General features: G+C 37.5%; 2 long non-coding RNA genes across 2 annotated transcripts in view; one reads left to right on the forward strand and one right to left on the reverse strand.

Annotated features, from left to right (window-relative positions):
• Nucleotides 1-23,677, reverse strand: part of LOC139770497 (uncharacterized) — a 96,077-nt gene that overhangs the window by 5,676 nt on the left and 66,724 nt on the right. The window lies entirely within an intron of this gene.
• Nucleotides 9,009-23,081, forward strand: LOC139770495 (uncharacterized). The gene is made up of 2 exons (XR_011717772.1): nucleotides 9,009-9,282; nucleotides 22,774-23,081. It is a non-coding gene; the product is annotated as an uncharacterized lncRNA (long non-coding RNA).

The following is a 23,677-nucleotide window of genomic DNA, read 5'->3' on the forward strand; positions in this document are numbered from 1 at the left end:
GCCCGAAAGTATTTTAGAGTCCCGTCCGACATAATTTGATTTTTACATCCGTTTAATGTTATCTATGTAATTAATATGTTTGATGTGTTGCGATACGTCGTCGTCATTGTACAAATCAAATGTACATTGATATCTTCTGTATTTATAAAAAAAAGTATTTAAACAAATTATTTTAAGTAAAGCAGAAATTCCAATAGATACTTTGTTCGCGAGAAGGTGGCGCGAAGACGGAGGTGAGCGAAGTTCAGCTTTTGAAAATCAATAATCCTGCGACAATGGTCTCTCTTCCTACTTATGATGAGCTATAAAAACGCTCCTCTTTATTTATATTTCCTATGTTATAATAATCTGCAAAATATGTAATTACAAGTGAATTTGCTGTATTACAAACAAAGACTTTGATCAAATAAATTTCAATCAAGTCATTTATTAACTTAACCATTAATAATATCTGTCTGTAATATTGTATTATTGATAACTACATGTGAATATAATAAATACAACACAAATATATTCCTCATTATAACTTACAAATTGAGTTTGATACTAAGTATCTTCTATATCTTCATATGTGTATAATTTTATTTACAAACACATTCTATATATTTTAGATATTCTCAACATATACATAAAAATTATAAATATTTCAGTCTCTAATTAAAATAAAAATTAATTAGAAAAGAGAAGAGTAAAATACTTTTATTGAGCAGTGAGAGATTGCTAAAACATTGTGTTAGGATTGGCGTCACCTGGCGTGGGGTAGAGAAACTATTCTCACCATACGCACCCTTCTCTGTCGTGTTTTCAAGCTCCACCACAGGACCGGTCGATCAAACAGGATTCGATTGGCAAAATCCTCCCTTACTCCTGTACCCCGTAGTTTTCGTGAAAATCTAAGGTATACCCTCAGAGATAAATAGTTCTCCCAAATGTCGCCAGAGTGGCGTTAGAAAAAAAACCATCTAGAAAACCATATAGAATGTATTTTGTTTAGTTTCTCACTGTCGTAACACACGAATAAACAAATTTTAATTATAAAATAATAAAAAACATATGTGCGTATAAGAAGCTTCGCTCTTCATATCTGCAATTACCCACAAAACTCAAACATAATCGGATGACGATAACGATAGCATTATGATGTGACATAAATCTTCAATTTTATAAAAAATGTATATTCGTACATAAAAAACTTGACGAAAAATTTAAAGTTTGTACATTTTTAAAGATACGTTATCATCTCAATGTCAAACCTTGTTTTCTATCAGTACACTTTCAGTACGTCGAAGATAAGATGTTTCTCGCTTTTTGATATTTTGTTCATTGGTCCAGTATTGAAACGATATACTTAAGGACGTTCTCCGGTCCTTATACTAGAGAAAATCGATTTTCTTTAGATTTTCTTGAAACTGTGAATATACGTTAATTTAGGTGTGCTTTATGCGTGGTATAAATTTCAGTACCTCTTTCGGTATAAAAAATAAAGATACTGAGCCTCAAAGTTTCAACGTTTACTAATGAAAAGGTTTTCCAGGCCAAACGGTAAGAGATACGAGGTTGGTCAAAAGGACCAAAGTTGCTCCTCTCGTCGAGTTCTATAAGGAAAAAATGCCAAAATTAAAAAAAAATTAAATTAAAAAATTTTTTTGGTAAAAATTGAAACTTTGAGGCTCAGTATCTTGATTTTTTATACCGGAAGAGGTACTGAAATTTATACCACCCATAAAGCACACCTAAATTAACGTATATTCACAGTTTCAAGAAAATCTAAAGAAAATCGATTTTCTCTAGTATAAGGACCGGAGAACGTCCTTATAAAAGCAATTTGCACATATATATTTCAACATAAACGAAACTTTTATAGTTTTAATATAAATTTTAATATATTTGTTAAGAGTTAAAAATTCCGTGGCTTTTACACATTATGTATTTATTTATCCCTTGCCTTTTAAGAAGTTATTCATTAGATGTAAATTGTTGACCGTCACATGTACGCATACGCGTTCACATAAGTATGCTCATTGTTGGCAATAAATGCAAGACGCTATAAACGTGTCTTCTACTCCTCGCGATTCGTATGAGTAACGATACTTAATTTCGCACTGTTAAAAAATTTCCGCTATATTCAGATTGCTACTAAAAAGTTATAGCGCTTCAAATTATTAATAAATATTGTAGTTATAAATTTAATTTTTACCAGAAAGGAAAACCTGCTAAAGATTGATTTATTATGATTAATGAGTTTATGAGAGCATTAAGATACCTATTGCTAATATTTGATTTAGAAAATGCACAGTACGTCGTGTTTGATTACAGCGGATCAGCATGTGACATCTTTCACCGTGTCGTCGAAAACACGTGGCGGCAGTATCCCTCAGACGTCTAACGGTGCAAACCGCCCCGCGGTAGCTGTCCGTCGACTGACACATTCATAAAACTTTAACTGCTTAATAAAAGCGTTATACGAGCCACTGTCTCGTGTAAAAAGTCAATGGCGAAAGCCGAATCGCCGTTCATAGCGCGTCGAGGCGCCGGCGTTCAAACTGTTCAAAGCGGCCGAACGATTTCTTTGTTTTTGCGCAGGACGTACATTCTTTGAACGCCGATTTCATTTTGGCGTTAAGTAAACGCTTCATAAGTCTACAATATCTTTATATATCGCACGTAAAAAAATTATTTTGCTCCAATAATATATATTTTTCAAAATTAGAAGCTCCAGAAAATTAATTTTTACTCAACATTAATGTATGTATTATTTTATTTACTTATTTTGTTTTTACGTATTTTATTCATTAAATTTCGATACGTAAGATGTAAATATATTTGCATTATCCGTATGAAAACTGAATTTGTGTCGAGAAACTAAGTTCTTGAATACTAGTAAAACGGTCTTTCAGGGTGACATAAAGTAAAGTACATAGGCGCTGCTCGAATCCATAGAAGGGTTGCGTGGTTGGCCTTGGAGGGTCGTTTGCACCGTTCTTGACCGTACCGCACGGAGTGGCCACCATAGAGCGCGTTCCTTCGAAGAATGCATGAATCTCTGTGGGTGCATTATGCTTATTGCAGGCACATTGCGCACATGAATCCGATTTCAAGTATAACAAATAATTTTTTCATCTATTCTCGATGTCATATAAATATTAAAAATATTAAAAATTAATACATAAATTTTTTGAAAAAAATTTCTAAATATTTCAAGATATCAGTGTTTTATCCGAATATAAATTTTATCTTTTATTTCCTTAATTTTTTGTTCTTTTTTCCCGTATCTGCGTTAATACATATGTAAAAGAAATTAATGATATATAATCGTTAATGTAAACGTACGTTTTGACGAAGAAGTTTGATGTGTGAATGTTACATAGAATATTCAGTCTCGTCTCGGTTACATCCTGCCCCGTCCTATGTTTCAATTCCAAGTCGAATGCAAACTGCTATTATTGCGACGTGATGAGAATCCTCATGGAAATCCTAGATATCGTGGTGTGTGTCCAATAGCATGTGAGTAAAAAGAAATATGGTGGGACAACATAGAATATAAAACGGGCCAAATATACAGAAGACAACACAGCATTTGCATTCGGCAAAATAATAAAAATATTCAATTATAATTTTCAAAAGTGTTTTATAATTTATAAGTAAATCCTTATCTTTCAAATATGCATCTTCAATGTAAAACGAAAAAAAGATTTCGAATTTTTATCCTTTGTAACATAAATGCAAGAAGCGTGATAAACGTAATTGAAATTTTCTAAACTAGTATCGTCGCGATAATACAATATTTAAGCGAGGTGTAAAGCAGCTTGTCTCACGTAAAAAATACGGCGAATGACGTTTAACAACGTGCATTCAGTGAGACTTAACGTGGCAGAGTTATAGTCGCTCGATAAGGTTGAGAACCCCCGTCGGATTTACGATGTCGGTCGGCGGATGATCGCTCGCGATTGCACGGCCTTGTGTCGTAAAGTGATGATGACGTAGGCTTACTACGTGCGTGCACGCATATGGGTTTCCTGACATCGACCGGAGTATGTATAACAAAGTATAGGATCATCCGACACGCTCGTGAGTTTGCAAAGATCGTACTCTCACGTTGTTGTATTTAAACCAATCATTTCTTCGAAATCAGTTGTTAATTCCTTTAAGCTTCAAATCCTGAATGTCACGTATCAATTGAAATTATATATGTAAATTCTCTTATATATAAAGTAAAAAATACTGATTCCTCGACAACGACAATGGAAAGAGGAAGTAAGAGAGAACGAGAGAGTAGAGTAGGAAAAAGAGAAATAAAATTATATAAATCCATGTCTTTGTAAGAGATTTTTAATAAAAATCAAGTATGGATATATTTGTTACATTATTTTGAGCGTACAATAAGCAAATGAGATAATTTGCATTTAATATTTGTTATATATTGAATGTATGGGCTAAACTTTGTGAAAATTAAAAATATTTACATTTTTAGAAAAGCGTAATTCGCACGTTGCATCATCAAAGAAAATTATTGTTCTTGATTATTACCATAATCAAGCTCTATAAATTGCGATAAAAAATTACACGTCAACAGGGTACCGCGATTTGTTAGAGAAAACTTAGACTTTATCAGCCCGTCGCACCACGCACTTCTCTTATATTCACAAACGCGAGATTGTAGTAAAATTTAGCGGCGACTATACTAAATTCGATAACAAACAACGGCACAAGAAAATAAGTTCTTCGCCAAAGTACGTACGATAGAATCCCATTCGGATAACGCGGACGGCGTACACAGGCCAGAAGTATTTAGTACGAGCGTATAATATGGTGAAAACGAAAACCGAAGGCTCATGGCAGGCAGTCTTGCAGCATTCGAATGATAATTGCGCCTGGATTTCTTATCTACCTCCTTTACTTTTCGATTCCCGACTTAAGTGTACCAAAGAGAGAAAGGGAAATTATTTAATTTGTGTATAGTGTACAAATTAAGATAATGGTAAAATTATACGGAAACTGTCGCAAATTCATTTCGTATTTTCCTTCACAATGTAAAAAGACTAATCCGATTCGCTTCTATAATAGACAAGAATTTTAATTTGCTTTTTAAATACTGCAAATATAAGAAATAAATCTACACAATAATTTTCATCATTGCTTATCAAAATACTTGATGTAATATAGAATAATATTAATTTTTAAATAAAGTTTCTTTTACTCTACATTTTTAAGTTCTTATTTTTGTTTAGGATAAAAATAATTAAATATCTCTCATTGATGAAATTAAATCCTCATTTTTAGAAAATCGAAAAATATTTTTGCTAAACTTTTCATTCAATTCACAAACAAATGTATTCAAGTGGTAATAATTATTATTTTGTTGTAAGATAACGCAAGAGTTACACAGTATTTCGTGCTCACCATTTCGGTTCGTTGACCACCACATTATTAGTCATGACGTCGCCATTATGCTTCGGATATAGTGGAGATAAAAATACCGCGGCAACTGTGGCCGCTAAGCCATTCGTAACGCAAGGTTTTATGTGTATCTTGCACCGTTGGGAGTTATGTCGCGGCACATTCTATCAGTTACAAGAGTCGAGTGCCACTTTTATCTCAAAAGATTCGTATTTTTATATCTCGCTTCAGTGAAAAATTTATATTTTTATGTGATGACGAATAAAAAATAAATTTATTAATTCGCCATTATTTTATATCACAAATAATGAAAATATGAAAAGAGAGCAATCCTGCCTTTTCTTGGTACATGTTAAGGTGTTGATCGGAATTGGATATGGTAGAAAGAAAAAGAAGTCTCCAAGCGTGTGTCGTTTGATCGAACAAAATGTGATAGTGTGATAGAGCCAAATGATAGAAAACAGCTCACCTCGAGCTTTAACACAGCCTTCAAAAAATCTTTCGACAAAAACCACGGCAAACTCCTTAATCTCTGCTCCTCGATAAAGTGGACCGAGAGGCGAAACACCGTTTCTTGCGCGAATGAAAAACAAGAATCATGGATGGCAACGGCAAACGAAGCAGAAGGGTAGGAGTCGAAAAAGGGACAGCGATAAGTAAGAGTGCAGTTCGGAAAAGGATATAAAAGGGAAATATATGATAATGCGCCCTGGGGTGGCTGGCTGCTCGTCTCTGCGGGGGGTTCGAGGAGAGGAAGTTAGGGGTTCGAGATCGCTGGGGGTTGGGCGTGGTGCCTATCGCTACCCCCTTCCCACCTCCTCTCTTGCTCGTTCCTCCATCTCGTCCCCTCCGACCTCCTCGCTACTTGATCTCCGCCGACCAACCGCTCGCACCCACGGTGGTCGATACCTTGGGGCCGCGTGCCCGACAAGCGTCGCGACGCCGGAATCCTGCGCCTGTCATGGCCGCCATTGCGTACATACGTGTGTGCTCGCGCGCCCTCGACTCATCCCAGCTTTCCGAATTTGGCTCCACCACAGCATCGGTAAGTGACACTCTCCACTAATTTCTATCGCAATAACGTCGGAATCCGAATGGACGCATTGTTCCCGATCTTAGACGACATCGCAATCGCTTTAATTCAATGGTCTTTATACGGCTTACTAAAAGAATTAAAAGACAGCTAGTGATTATACGACAAAAGTACACTCTTTAAAATAGTTCCCAATTTGGATGTTATATATCACTTTAAAATATCTCGACAAATAAGATGTAGCGTCATTTCTTACTAGAAACTTCGTGACCTTTGACTTTAAATCTAGTATTGATCCAGATTCGATAGTGTCTCATTTGTTTAAAGAACGCTAACGATAATGATAGTATCTGCTTCAATCAGAACACATTAACCCGTATCTGAGTTAATAAAAAAAGACCGTTTTTTATTCGAAATGAATAGTTTAGCACAAGTGTGGCACTATCCTCGTAAAATTAAAGAGCCTAACCAATTTACAAGCGCCATCGAGTCAAAAGTCGCCGGAAGATCCTGAAGAGGAAACCGTTGAGCAGAGCCTGTCGAAGCAAAGCGAAGTAGAGAAGCAAAGCAGAAGGAGTCAAGTTGTTTATTTGATGGCGCCATAAAAGGCCTCTTTATGTTTATCTCCCATTTAAAACGCTCGCATAAAACCAGTGACTGCACACACAAACCATCAGCCGAGCATAAATCATGCCGTGAAACGGAGTGTGTTTGAGAGTCACCCCGATTCTGATATGTACGAAGTAAGAAAAGTAATTCCTTGCGTCACGCGCGCGACGTTGGGAGGAGACTGCTTAAGGAACATCGACGTTTGTTGGTCATATCATCATGTCGGACATATATTATTAGCACTAACATAATAACAATATGATCAAATATTGGAATTTATCGTTAAAGAAAAATATAACTTATTGTGATATTTTTAATAATATCTACAATTTGTATATTAATTAACTTTTTCTCCAGAGTGAGTGAGTGAGTGAGAGAGAGAGAGAGAGAGAGAGATCGTTCCGAATAAAAAAAAATATATTGAATTAATAAAGCATAAAGATGTAAATAATATACAAAATTATATCCGAAGAAATCGTTAATATCAAAATTATTGATCAGTCTTTCTGGAATCTTGATTCATAGTACACTGATAGAGAGAAATATTTTCTAACCCATTCTGTCTCCAACAGGTAACAAAAAAAGCTCGAACTGACGTAAAAATCTACAGAATAGACCACGTCCTTGCCTTACCATAATAAAAATCAATACTGTCCTGAGCATTTTTTGAACTAAAAGGATAAGACCTTCAGATGAACCTTACAGGTGAAAAAGAGCCGCGAAGTATCGCGTACACGCAGCTCGTAACTAACTCACTGGGCTATGCCTTATTGGGAAACGTTAGGCACACAAAGAATGTCGGCAGACGAGCCGCACGAAGAATTTCCGCGCAACACGTAAAGCGAAACTTCTCACGAAAAGCATCAGCTTCAACGACAAATATCGATATTGCAAATTTGCTTGAAACAAGTTTCGGCGAAAAGTTGTTGAAGTTGATGGTTGTTGCATGTTTACGCTGCCGATACTGCATACGGCGACTTATTTGCGGAAGGATTTCAAGAAATATGCTTCTTCGCGTGCTTTCTTCACGCTCACGCACAAGTCAATTTACATAACATTTTGTAACGAATTAGTTTCTCAATTTCTCAAATCTTCCACTGTAATCTAAATATAAATGTTATAATGATTTTTGTGTATACAGTCAATTTTTATATTAAAATTAAAATTAGTCTGTTAGAAGTGGAAAGAGCTACATTTATTTGTTCATATTTCAACAATTACAATTACTCTATATGTTAGTAATTCGTATACATATGTATCTTTATTCTGTAATTTGCCGGTGAGAAACATATTTGCAGCACATGAAATCCTTTTTGGTCACGAACAATAGCATGTTGGCATAAATTTGTGAGCGATATAGGTACAACCGGAAAATTTTTAACAAGCCTCCGTACCGACTAAAAGAAAGCCCTGCAGCGCTATTAACCGCACTTTAGGCCGAGCGAAGGCTGCGAACGGCCTGGATCGCAACGAGCGGTCAGTGGGAAAAGGGTTGTTTTGTGCGTTTTACTATCGACACGTCAAGGCTGAGACAACACCGTGGCAAATAGCAACCCTTCCTTTCCGTACATACAGCCCAAGGAGATCCCCTTCGGCCTTTATTCCACGAAGAATTTAACTGCCACCCACCATCCGGCATTCAAAATTACACAGTAACCCTTTTTTTACACAGGTACGAGCGAAGAAGTAGAAAAAGAAACAATATAACACTTCGATTTTTTTTACGCCAAAGGATGCAAGGTGATGCGTGTCCTATTTGCTGGAATGACAAAGTCTCTGTCTAGAACGCGGCGAGGCCTTGACGTGTCGTAAAGGGGTAATCAGCCTTCCTCCGGCCGAACCTTGACTGTAATGCCTCTCTAGCATGTCCCATCCTGTGTTGTAAGTGCGTGCGTCAACCGGTGTGTCAGTGTTGAGTAGGTATGCGTGTCGCGTCGCTGCGCTTCTGTCATTCTACCGTTGAAGTCTGTCTAAGAAGCATGGATCAACCGATGCCTCGTGATAGAATCGTGGATCCATACATTGTCATCCGTTGTCAAACCGATGGCAATCTTGCGATATTGCGAGAAGTGTGCAAATTACATCAATCATCGGCGGATGCGGTGATGTTCAGTGAATTGTGCAGTTGGTGCATCGATAGTCAATTAACTCTGTCTCTAGCTGGGCTTTAATCAACACGACATAGCTACTACATTCAGCGACATATAACTACTGTAGTTCTCGCAAGAAATAACATGCGTAAGGTAATTCGACTGTTACATGCAACCATTTCCTTTTTCTCGTGTATTATTTCAAATAAGATTAAGCAGAATTAATTCCATATTGGAATATATTTACTTCGGATCAGATAAAAAAAGTGTGTGTGTTACATGGAAAAATATACTATATTTTAATGAAATACTCGTTTGAAATAGCGTTATATTCATAACGCTTAATTGTCCTTCCACCTACTAAATTTTTTTTATATAAAAGTGATTAAATATCGTTATATATTTAGATAACACATTTTTTAAGAAAAATCCCAGAGAAAGCTTCTCTCATACAATTATCCGCAACTGTCGCAGTAAATTTCTCACATCCGACGGCATTATCGTTCTAGATATACATACAAGTATCTTCATTAAGCAACATTTCAATGTACAAATAACTTCAACGAGCTTCATTATTAATGTCATTAACAATGAAGTAAAAGCTGATATCTTAAGTTAATTATGACGAAATTTTATATAAAACTAATGATTATGATTAACGAGCAGTCAAGTGATGACCGTGCGCTTCATGTTTATTTTGTCACAAACGAAGGTTACATACGTTGTTTTTAGTCGATTAATTTGTACGAATTAATTGACTGGCTGTTACAATGAACCAAGAAACGAAATTCTGAATTAATTATTCCTCATCATATAGTAAAGTAAACCGTTTCCTAGGTGCATACGTCGAATTTTGCTCATTAATTCTTATTCTACAAGAATGTGATATAACAGAAAAGGTTTCTATTAAATTATTAATTTTTAGAATTAATTTATTATGTGTCATAATCACCGCTATAACAATAACTATCAAATTAGTGAAACAATATTCATCCAAAGTTCACGTGTTAAATAAAAAACAACAATAAAACGAATTATTATTTTGGAAATATTCGAATCGAGTGATGTTATCAAAGGCAACATGACCTAAAAGAATTCTAAATTATAAAAAATTGAAATATAGTTAATTTCTGTTATTATTTGCTGTATGTATCTTCGTTGTAATACAGGATATAACATAAAAAAAGATAGATGGAAGGGAGCAGCATTCGACAACCCATTTATGTATGTATTTGTAAATTCCGTATGTGTAAAATTTATGTAAACTCAATTAGTCGTAGCATATGATCAAGCTAGCATAAAGATCTATCTCACGGCATAAATATCACATTTTTAAATGAGGCCTGCCGTAATGGGAGATAATTTTCGACTATGGCCGGAATAAGTTACATTCCAATTCTGTACGGTATTTAGAGTCTTTTTTCATTTTGGTATCGGTCGCCTTGATAACGTCACGAACTTAAGTGCACCCATAATAATAATTTCGAGCGCTACGCGCGCCATACTGCAAGCTTCATTCGACATTCCATTACCTTTTTGCTTCTTCTTTCTGACTCGCAAGTTATTATTATTATGAATATCCCGTTTACTCTACGATCTGTTTTCTGAACGTCATTTCAGACGGGCGGGTTATAATTAACTTAATTTTGCTCGTAATTTTTTTTTGCGCCGCACTGATATTTCTACGTACTTTTTGCATGGAGCATTGTTTCGTATCGCAACTGCAACCGCGCTACATTGAAAACCAGAAAGCGAATATATCAATGTCAGGAGTCGATAACTCGAATAATTAACAAGCGTGATAATTAACAGTAGTTATTTATATAAACGATAATAAAGCAATTATTAAGTATACTATAAGAAGAAATTAACAATTTTTATATTTTATACAAAATGTTGTCGATGATTAAATAAAATTTGCTTTATTTTTTTTAGATACATTTGCAATATACAATTTCTCTCTCATTCTTAATATATGAATAATTATTGAATGAGATTAACTTAACATATATATATTTGCTATCACAATTTGTGCTTAAATTTCGCAGAAAGCATAATTATCCGCTAATTAAGCTCGCTGCATTAATTTATTAAACAGAAAACGGAGAATAGTGATCTGTTAATCGAGTACAATGTACGAGTAAGAACATTCAGATTATTATTTACATAAGAAAACGTACATTACATATTTTCTTGTTATTCATGCAATTAATGCATTCCTGAATTACTATCACGTAAAACAGTTCTAAAATATCAGACATTCGTTAGCGCTATTTCTGAGTTAAGCAATTTAACGCGATACAATGACACAAATATACATATATTATATAATAAAATGCTGAAATTCGTGTTGTCAATTATTTTACTGTTAACAGTATATTACAAGGAAAGAAGACAGAGTCGGAGGAACGAGAAAGAGAGAGAATATGAAATTGTTAATGAGCAGGCAGGTAATTCGATAGAAACGAGATGCATAATTGGTTACGTAACATCTATCAGCGACGGCCATACCATTTTGCGATGTCGTACTCGTGAGAGAAATAACGCGGATAGGTTTAACTAACAGATAACGTCCAGAAACTGTTTCCTTCGGGACAGCCGTAATTTCACGACTGTCATTAATAAACGATAATGCCGGCAATCACTTCGATTATTGTACGATAATCGTGCCGTATACTACGCTCTTTACGCTCCTCGTCGCGGACATTCCTCGCTCGCGCGCAAATATCGCTCGGCGCGCATACCCAGCCATGTTAGTTAGCGCGGAGTATCGCCTTTGCGCGCGCGTCGTGCCTACGCCATTCCGTGCACGGACTGACCCTAAGGACGTCTCGTCCCATCCCGTCCCGTCCTCACATATGTAGATCCGGTGAATACACGCGCGCGCGGCCATCTTAGCGCGCGCGTTCACACGCGCGCAGCCTCCACGGTGCGGCGCGTTGAGTTGAATGGTCCCTACGGTTTTCGACTGGCGGTAGCCCTCATGGCTACCGGTCTCGGTGGAAGGGAAGTCGGCCATTCGTGCAAACTTAAACCCAATCCATTGGGTCTGATGCTACCGATATCGATATTATCGCAAGTACTTTCGAATCGTCGACGCGCTCTTTCGCTGATTCCCCGATATCACGAATGAAAATCTCTTATCGGATCGTCACGGATACGCGTTGCCGATACGTCCCCGTCGATCTCAGCGAACGTTTCCTCGATCATATTACATATAAATTGCGGCAGTAATCAGAGATTACATGGAGCAAGTGCTCTGTGCCAATAAATTTAGAGTTATCATAGAAACGTCATATTTACATGCAAATGGGTTCACGTATCAATTTTGTAGAGCAATCGAACGTTTCCTTTATACGTATTACACGTATATTTTACATAATTATGCTCGGTGCGACAACTACTTGTTTATATATATATATGTCCTATATGTATATATTTAGATGGAAAGACGTTTCAAATATACCTTCTTCCGGTCGACAGATCACTTCCATAATATTGCGAGCGGATCACGCACACGTGCACGAATACCGAGAGCTTTGACTTCTATAGTTAGCGGTTAGAAGAAGAGAGCCGTCGGTGCAGTTCAAATCAAGACACACGGACGGGTTTGGGGGCACTGTTGGGCATCATGGAGGCAGATACCTTTTGGTCAGCAGCGGCAATTTCGCCAAAATCGTTTGGAGTCCTTTACGGATGAACAGTAAAGAGGATACGGGATAGCCAGAGAGAAAAAGAGCAAGCGAGAGAAAGAAAGAGAAAAAGAGGGAGAGGAGGGGGGGGGGAGAGAGAGAGAGAGAGAGAGAGAGAGAGAGAGAAGGAAAAGGAGAGATTCGACAATCCAGGATCGAGCAAAATTAGGTGGGCGTATTCCGCCGATGGTAGAAAAAAGACGTGCTGCGATTCTCTCGATTCATTACCTCACATTGCCAAATATTTTTTATGATCTTCAATCTAGGACGAGCGTTAAAGCGACGCTGTAAATGAATTTATTTACTTGTCGGTTGTGGTCTGCATATCACAGGCATAATATAATAGCTATAGATGAAATTACATAACTCTGAAATCGGATAGATACGCTAAAGCAGCAGCAAACAAATTTATCTTTTATTCTGTATCTCGTGCTACCTGTTTCCACTTTGATTAATTTGTCTAATCGTACAATTAAACATTAGCAATAATCTTCTGATGTATATTTTCGCGTTATGACATGCTAATTGGATAGAAAAATACATACTAATTTATTCGAACACGTTAGATGCGCAAACAGATGGGTAAGTCCATATAAGCGAGTATTATTATTTAACGCCACAAATACAATTAGAAACTAGGATTTTCGATAACAATGCCTTTACCATATTATAACATATAATAATTATACGAGGTAATGTTTATATGAGATATCATCGCCCCTATATGCTATTATCTTGGTAAAATAGTAGTAAATACGGTGGAAAACATATTACGATAAGGATCTTAAGAGATTGTACACTTTATTAATAGTTTTCTCGCATGCGATCCGCGGCGTTAACTTTTCTCCTTCTTTCTTCGTACTGTTTCAATTAATCGGATGAGCGACCGCGGATCAAGAATCGCGGATAACGGATGCAAAAATATAAAATGTTAAATGTTAAATAAGCGGAAAATTCAGCGGGATGCACGTATTATGGTGGGAAAAATGCATATCGGCGCGATCGCCAGACGCAATCTATTCTGTGAGCGCGCGCGACTATATAGCGTGCGTGTCACGGCATAAATCAGTTGCGTCTATCTGCTTAACAATAAATACATATTACATTAAGCGAACAATGGATACGGCCGTTTCGCGTGTTGGATGTTGTTCCCGTTATGCAGATTCCACGACGTAACTTAGCATTTGCTTAAGCGGTGAGATCGCCATTACGAGCCGATAACATTTAAAATACATGCGACCGAGCTCGTGCTGATGTTTCGACAGCGAATTTATTTTATCTGAGCGCATTATATTCGCTCGATTACAAAAATTATACTTTTCGTAACTTCCGTCGGGGTTACTTTTATATTTAGCCGTCACGCTCCAAACCTTTCGTCATGGCCGGGTCATCGCAATTACCCCAATTTATGTCATATCTCGTTTCCTGCATATTTAGATATTTCTCCCGAAAATTCGGAACTATCGATGCAAATGTCGTAATTTCGCGGTCGTGTGGATAGAATGTTACTATATATTTCCCTTTATTAATATCACTGCTACATGCGAATGTTACATCTGAGGCCGAAATCGAGGCCGACATCGAGATCGTGATGACCTGTGTGTATGCCGGGATTCTACTTATGTAACTTATAATTTGGGGATTTACGTGCGACGGAGCCCCGTGAATACCTCAATAAATCTCTTCTAACAACGCGTTTTACGAGGTCATTCGCATTTACGATCATGTTAATTTTCGCATTTGTAATTTCCCGCATTGATCCTTATCGCGCGACGGGTATTTTGGCAATGACGGGTAATTTGCGACCCGCCGGACTTGCGCGATTACCAACGTGTGAACGGGTTGACGATCCCGGCCATTTTTGTCACTCGCACAAGTGCCGTAAATAATATCGCTTCAACCGTCGGGCGTTTAACTATCTGTTCTCTTTGCTTCTTTTTTTCTGAAGCTACAATTTAACGGATGTTCAAGTCGCAGAATAGGCTTCTTATGCGGTTATAACTCGACATATGAAGTGTTATAAATCGCTTGATGATACCCGCATGCTGATCTTCGATGACACACTTAGACGACGTAAATAGAAAGAACATTCGATGCTGGCTTTTGTCTCATATTTACATATGCAATCATAATTATAATACATGTATACGATAGATACGTCTGTTCTCTTCATGTTACCTGCATATTTAGAATTATATTTTTACCATTATAAGTGACTATACAATTGTGAAAAATACTCAAATTATGCAGATGAAAGCAGTGTTCCGATAGCAAATATTCTGACGTGTATTGGTATTACAAGGTAATATCTTACACAAAATAGCCTGAAGCATCGTAAATCTCGCGCACGTATGATTATATTATTAATCAATTATACACTCAGAAAAAAGTGTAGCATCAGATAGTACAATTGTGAAGATCTCTTCTACAAATAATAGTACAAATAGGGACAGGGATAAATTGTAGTAAATGAGTCTAAAAAATTGTTCTAAAAAATTATTCTCAGATTGTCTGAAATCAATTGACAAACTGCTTAAGACTGTAAAATATTACAATATTAATTCGCGCGTTTGTTTCACAGAATCACAGTTTTTGTGTTTGCATGTGACAAAATAAACTTGCTACAAAATTGTAGTTAATCGGTGTATTTCATATTTTCTATTACATTACAATTTAAAGTTACTTATCTGACAAAATAAGGTCTACAATATTGTGTTAACTTTTTCCGAGAGATTTTTCTCAGTGTATATGTGTGGCAAAAGTCTGCGCTAAAAATGTTGTGCTATATGAGCTTTCTAGATCTACCAATACATATAAGTAACACAATTTCTTCCAAGGAGAAATTTTTTCAAAGAAACAATCTGCCTTCGTACAATTTCTTTTACGACGCGCGGTAAGTACAATTAGGAGCAATGTAATAATAATAGATGCTTATAATATACCTGCTGTGCAAACACTTACCTGTCATTACCCGTCTTCTCTCAGACGCCATTACCAGCTCTCGTATAATTTAGCCAATCTTCCTGTATTTTTCTAGTGTGATTTACTTTTACTTAGAATATATTTTATTTAGCAAAAAAAAGTACATTTCTTGTATCTTGCTATAAAAATTGAGATTTTAAAATAAATATTTTAGCAGCTTTAAAATAATTTTACTTCTATATTACTTTTACCGTAATATTATGCGCGTCTCTCGATTTCTAAAATAAATAGGCGATCGGTAGCCCGTGCGTAGTCAACATTATAAAAATTAAAATATTATTGGATCGTTTCGTCGTCATACCTGGAATATATCGCCATTCGAACGTCAGCGAAACGACGTTATAACTGTTATTCGCAACTGGAGTACCAATTGCTTGACTCAGAACTGCGGAGAATGCACAATTTCGCATGCAAACGTAATAAACCGTGTTCGGCGCCCGGGTAACCAGCGAACCGCATTCCCATTCCAGAAACGTGCGACTTTACTAACGCCATGCACCGCGCTCAGCATCGTAAAGAATAGTTAGCAATTAACATTTGAAGCCATGTCAAGTTAAACGGAAATTACGTACAAACTTTGTTTTACTCGCACGCTATAAGAAGTTCTCCAAGTTTTCCATTTAGTTCAAGAAAAGCGAACGTAATTATTATGAAAAATAATTTAAATCAATAAAGTAGTAATCGTCGAGTCTAGTTTAAGTCGATCGACTTTTTCGCATTGGTAACGCTTCGAAAAATCGGATCCTCATCCTCATAAATTGTCCCGTCAAATGATACTAAGCGAAATTACATCATAGAGATTACATCGAACTTGGTGAATTCGTTGCACGACTGCGTAGGGCATATTCATCGGATCGAGTCTCGCGATTTCAAGTGGAAGCGTCATAAAGTGCGTTCGACGTCTAAGGATTGGTTAACCGCATTTCCATTCCAGAAACGTGTGCGCCAGTCGAGCGTCGCGACGGCTGGAATCGTAAATAACATTTCAGCAATTAGCACACGCGACCAGGAGGGCGTTCCAACCTAGGGAGCGGCCATATCCCACGAATCGTGGCTCGAATATGGGATTCTCATAATAACAAGGATTACATCGGGATCCTCGAGGTACCTCACCCCTCGTAGACCCTCTGGTTATCTTTGTCGAGGCACTTAACTCAATCGTTCGGGAAGGCTCGGGTGCGAAAAAAGTACGAAAGATCGTTATTGCTCGCTGAGCCGTTTGGAAAAAATTCCCCGCAGAAATTAACTTTGACGTAACCGAGAGTCTTCTACGAATCTGGTTGCTCGAATCAGCGAAATAGACCGGGGAGAACAAAATTTAGAAGCTTATTACTGAAAAAGCGCAGGTATGAAGTGCGTATATTCGACCGAGACGAGGCGATTAAACGCCTATGAGACAAGGTTTAACCATCCTAGCCGGGAGACATTTATTCCGACCATTTGCCGCGCAATGGTGGAGGTAAACGATGAGTAGGAGTGGAAGTGTTCAAGGTGAAAATCCAATGGACGAATTAGCCGTAATATGTGCATAGTACTTTGCAGTCTTTATTGATGGACCATGTCGTGTTATATCTTTGCCAAGCATATATCGAGTATTGGTCTCATCAAACAGAATAATTTGGTTACTTTCTACAAAAGAGCAGCGAGTATTTTTTATTTGCGTATGGAATATTATTACATAATTATGGCAAATAAAAAATTTTTTCTATAATGTATTAAATATGTATCGAAATTAATTTGATTCGTATTGCTGTATTTTTTGCAAATTTCCTATTTAAATAATCGCAGTTTAACAATAATGTAAAAGAAAAGATTTTCGTATTATGATAGTAAATAAGATAAGAAATGGTTATTTTTTCTGGAAAATTAATTGTGAAATGAGAAATGCTTATTAGATGCAATTTCACGTTTTTAGATAAAATTGACATAATTTATTTCTTCAAAACCTGCATTTATGTGCATGAGAAACAGTATGCGTTACAGTCGGCTGAAAAGTTCCGCTATCGTCAAAGAACAGCATGCATCCTTCAGTTATTGCTTACTAAAATAGCAGTATACATCGTAAAACGACGTCATCTATAATGAACCGTGTATTAATACAGTATTTATAGCAATTCCTCGCTCGTGAAGCCTCCAGATCAAACCGATAAATATAGAAACCAGTTTCCGACGTTTCCGCTAGTTTGATAACAACAGTCTTGGAAAATCTTAAAGTAAAACTAAAGTAAATTATTCTTTTATATATTAAGTTGCAATTAGCTTGACAAAATTTTAACATATTAATTAACTCAACGAACTTATTACTTACGTTTTAAATAATCGATTTATTTCATAATTAAATTTATTGTGATAAAATAAAATTATCCTCGTCAATGATGATCATAAGCAAAACTTTTCCACAAAATGTTTTCTCAAAGCCACAAGTGTAATGCATGAATTAATTACTTCTTGACAAGATTTCAGTATTTATGTAATATAAAATGACCTCAAATATTTAAAAACTTATAAGAATGTTACAAGTGCAATCTTTCAGCAAATTTCAGTTTTACAAGTCAATAAACGATGCGGTATAGCGCATTCATGAATTATCGAGCATTCATGTCTCGATTGCAAATCCCTCCACACCTGTAAATTAGACACGTACGACATCACGGATTTCATCCCATAGACGAAACTGAACGGTGCGCGACAAGAAGGAGGGACAAATGAGGCATAAAGGGTGGATAGAAGCAACGCAACGTAAAATCATGAAAGTTCGCAAACTCGTGCGAACGGGCGCTCGAACGCCTAAAAACGAAGTGAGAGAAAGAGAAAGAAAGAACGAGAGAAACGGGATGTTCTGAGATCGGCCACGAAGTGATGGAGAAAGGAATGGCATTGGAAAAGTGGGGGCGAGATGCAGAGGGTACGAGGAAGGAAGGTAGGAAGGACGCGGTTCCGGAAAAGAGAGAAGGAGGTAAAAGTTTCGCTCGTAAAGCGAATGGAGGCAAAAAAGGAAAATTACATTAAGAAACTCGAGCGTAGTCGGGTGTGATGGTACTCGGTTGCTGGCACGCAACATGGTGGGCTTTCCGAAGAATGGTTTGTCTCTCGTGTTCTCCCGCTCTTCCTCTTCTATTCACATCTCTAAGCGAGAGGCAAATGTAAGATTAGTTGAAATTGAATCAGTGGTTTCATTGCTATTGCAAATTACTATTGATGTTTATGTATATCTATGTGTAATTGCATTTGCAAAGATATTCTATTTAATATGCTAGTTTACCGCAATATATCATTTTTTAATCAAAACCGATCTCCTATCATTTAAAACATACAACACAATTCGTGTATAATAGTCTTGTTGAAATCATTAACTGTACGATTATATCAGGATAAGTATCTCTTCTAAAATATAAACGCGAGCCAACGTTAATTTATGATAGAATCTGTTGAATACAAAGAGAAAATACTTTAAAAGTCTTGTGTCTTTCATGCACAAGCAGAGTGCAACGATAAACAATAGAATTAAAGTCCCGGTGACTCGAGTTAGAGACAGGAATAGGAAAATGCGACATGTCTTATCTTGCTTACGAGTTATCGTGAGACGGGAGAGTATGCAAATGATATAAGAAAGGGTCGCGAGAGAAAGGGAAGAGAGAGAGAGAGAGAGAGAGAGAGAGAGAGAGAGAGAGAGAGAGAGAGAGAGAGAGAGAGAGAGAGAGAGAGAGAGAGAGAGAGAGAGAGAGAGAGAGAGAGAGAGAGAGAGAGAGAGAGAGAGAGAGAGAGAGAGAGGACGTTTACACGCAAAATCAAGATACGTATCGGACCAACGTAATATGTCACGTGATGGTAAAGAAAAGAAAAAAATAAAAGAAAAAACGGATGCGGTATGGTATGTAATGGGCGTTGCACTGGGCGATCCAGACGCGTCTGAAATACCTGCAGGTCGCAATAATAACAGCATTGTAATGGCCGAACAAAGAGGAAGCGTCGGGAAGAAGCCTCTATAACGTTCTTGTGGAGATTCGAGCGCGAGATTAAACAAAGGAACGGGAGTTTCGTAGTAAGGGGTAAGAAGGGCAAGGATGGCGCTAGCTCACCTCTCGTGCAGTAGTTAGCTTCAAGTACAAGAGAATACACATAGGCAGTAGGAGAAAGAAGAGACCGAGAAGAAAAGGAAGGGACAGCGAGATAGAGAGAAAGAGATGGGAGAAGGAAGGAAGGAAGGAAGGGAGGGAGAGAGGGAGGGAAAGAAAGAGGAAAGGAGACGAAAGATTGTCTGCATATAAAGTGGACGGGAAATGAACCGGGTTACATCGAGTCGGTAGGTAAAAGCGTGTGTCGGGGTGCCTCTCTCTGCGAAGTTTGCCCGCCTTTTTACTTGGCGTGCATTTCGTTTACATAGAGTACACGCTCGTGTTCGCGCGCGCAAACGCGGATGTATCGTACGGGGAGAAGGGGGAAGGGGATGGTGGTTGCGTACGTGTATACGCGCGTATTGTATATACATGTGTATATAAAATATATATACGTATATATAGAAGCGGGTGGGAGCGAATAGAAGGTCGAAGCCTGGTTAAAAGCGCGCAGGATGCTCGCAATGGCCAGCCATTTTCAACTTTTGCTATCGCGTAGCCGAGAATGGAAAATGGAGAATCTCGTCGGCGAAATATACGCCTGAACAGAGCTCATTTAGTTCGAAAGTTTCTCGAGGATCTCTGCGAATCTCTCTCTCTCTCTCTTTCTCTCTCTCCCTCCCTCTCTCTCTTTCTTCCCTCTCTCTCTTTTTCTCTTTCGTTTACTGATCTCTTCTGTCTCTCATTCGCCATCCTCGTTACTTCTATCAAGATCTTGGATAGCGGGGCGGACGACATCGAACACGTCGGTGCGTAGTCTCAACTGACAGATAAACGCCAGGATATGTTCAATACGCCTTCCCGAAACAATCCCCAAGATATCCCTGCATGATCTCAAAGGGTGTAACGTAAACGTAATTATCCCTTTGTTTCCGAGCGGGCGTTAGATGTTTTAATTTGCAAGTGAAATGACACGCGGAAACGGACCGCCCGGCCCGCCGCGGAGTTCAATTAGAGAGATTCGAGACACGGATGTTCCACATTCCTGCAGCACACGCAGTGTGCAGTTTTCCCAATGGAAGTTACCAGCGGCACGTTTCGCGCACGGTTCCGCAAATGGGAAACTTTTGTTCGCAGCTGTGACCGAACGTTCTTACGATCGCTTAGGTGTCGGATATATCGAACATCTTTTTTGAAATGACTTTTATATACGGCGGGTTTTCAGACGAATTGATATACGACGCAATTCTAAATTTGCGTTAAAGCATAAAAATAATTCATCGCAGACCCGAAATAAATTGAATGTGAGCGAAGTATTCGGATAGTCTTCGCTAATAGAGGTTGAGATAACTAATTCGCGATCATATACATCTCCAATTGGTCTATATTGGCTATTGGCACAGCCGTATTCTGATCAGTAAAAGTCAAAAATATAATCCCGCTAATGACAAGCAAATAGAATACACGGGACTGGAATGTCGAGAGGCACCGGTTTAACGATCGTCAAAAGTCAGGGAGCCCGATCGTAAATTCTTCTATGACATTTATAGTCGGACACCTCGCGACGGAAATTCTCGCTAGACGAGAATCTGAGACGCGTGATGATCGTTAATCTGATCGGCCGCGATGAGTACGAATTGGACTTTAGCATGATTTAACTCCTGCCGGAATAGACATTTGTTTTATAATAATTTACGCTACGTAGAATCGCAACGCACTGCCTCAGAAAGATGCCGTTGATAATCTCAAATCCGAGGCTCTTTGGCCCGATTCCAAATTGTAATAGAATTTTCCAGTAAATTAAATCAAATTCGCCATGATTATCGTGGAGTTTTAATTAATGTCAAAGTTTCCTATCTTTAAGCCGACCCATCTTACCAAACAATTTCGAAACTTTAGTAGAATTTCATCAAGAAATATTGATAAATAACACATTCTACATATATGACGATATAAAGTTTTGTTCTTTAAAATTATATTGCAAAATAAATCGTATCAAAGAATCAATGTAATCCATAAAATATAAAATATATTGTTGCTAAATAACTTGCTCTACAAATAAAGTGTTCTTCCAATCAATATTTTTAATAACGATTACATTGAGCAATCGCAAATATTGGACGTTTTACACAACTAGCTTCTTTCGAAATTTACTCGTATTCGGTATTTGCGAACTATTTCCGGAACGATATCGGGTTCCATCCATGTTTGATCCTGCTCGGCGAAATCTTCTCGGCGACTGAACGCGAATAGAGATGCAGTACAAACTGCGGCAACGACGATTCGCGGGAGATGGGACAAAGTGACCGTAAAAATTCCCATGACATTGGTAATAACGGAGGTACTCTTAGCGATGCGAATCCGTTCGTGACAAAATTGAATTGGTAAGAATCCATAAAACTTTCGCGACGCACACAATTGTGAAAATGCAATGTCTAATGATGAAATGCATCTGCAGATTTCTGTGCGGTCTTTTTTTCTAACTTTGCCATGTAACACACAAAGTCTCAAATATTATACTCCGAAAGTTTTTTAAATTACATGTTTCTTAAATAATAATTATACAAGCTCAAGATTACGATCAAAATTATATGCATACTTTTTTGTGTTAAACCTAAATTTTTAAAATTAATTAAAAAAGAAATTCTTCTAATTTATATAAAGCAAAATATATGGAATTTGTTAACGTTTCGTCTCTCAAAGAACATTCATATAGAAATCTCTATTACCTCATAGACCTTGGTTGAAAGTCATGACTAGAATGATACACGAACGATCGTGACAACGTGATCATCATCGAACTTTCGGTTACAGAACAATACACTCTAGCGCGGGTCTCTTTACTATGAAATTACCATGAGCCCATTCAGCCATTTACCCAATCTCGCTGGTCGTGCATTCCGAGCCATTTTTAGATTTAACCTACCCAAATATGCAAATCACCGAGAAGCGTAGTCGAGCTACTTGGAAGATTCCTGGAGGAGAATGGACGATTCAGTTGGCGGCTCGTACTGGAAGAGGAATATAATCTTCGCCTATGGGTGGATTGTGGGAAGCCAAAATGAACGAGCAAAAAGGACATGAGGAATCCGGCCGAGCATGTATGCGCATGTATGTACGTGCGTAGCGATCCTCTATCGGCGCCGATCAATACCTATAGATATTATGAGAAGAACGAGCAAAATGAGAAATAGCGTACGAATAAATTAATATTAAAATTGGATTCTTTCTCTCCCCTCACACTCACAAAGAATATGTGTACATATATTATACAACGTAACGTATTTTTACAAAAGCGTATAGCGAACTTTTATTTTTAATATTTTATTAATGAATTTTATAATTATATTATCAATATCGTTTTAAATATATTATGAAAACCATCAGAAATTTTAATTTTGACAAACAGAAATACATTGTTCAAATGTTAAAATATTTCACAAGTACGTCTAAGCATTCGCGTTGCGTGATACAATATAGGTTTTTGGCTCGTGTCTCGATATTAATTTAATTTCACTTTGAGGTTCGAATCTTAACAAGCAAAATAGAGTTCACAACAAATTGTCACTTCGTAGAGATAAGCCGGTGCCGTTTTAGAGTTTCTCGCAAATTGAGAACAATTTGCTATAAGGGTTCGTAGCGCGCCCCGAAAAAAGACCGACGTCACTTCAGAAAATACGCATTACGGTGCCTAATAATCGCGCGCCAGTTGAGAGCATGATGGCGGCACAAGGCGGGGCTCTCCGCGAATATTTCTGTCTGCGTAGGTAACTTAAGAGCAGGAGAGAAAGAGAGACCCCGAGAGAAGAGAAGAGAACC

This window comes from Temnothorax nylanderi, unplaced genomic scaffold (genome assembly GCF_030848795.1).
Source record: "Temnothorax nylanderi isolate EJ_2023f unplaced genomic scaffold, tnyl_v1.0 TNYL_tig0030_pilon, whole genome shotgun sequence".
Taxonomy (NCBI): Eukaryota; Metazoa; Arthropoda; class Insecta; order Hymenoptera; family Formicidae; genus Temnothorax; species Temnothorax nylanderi.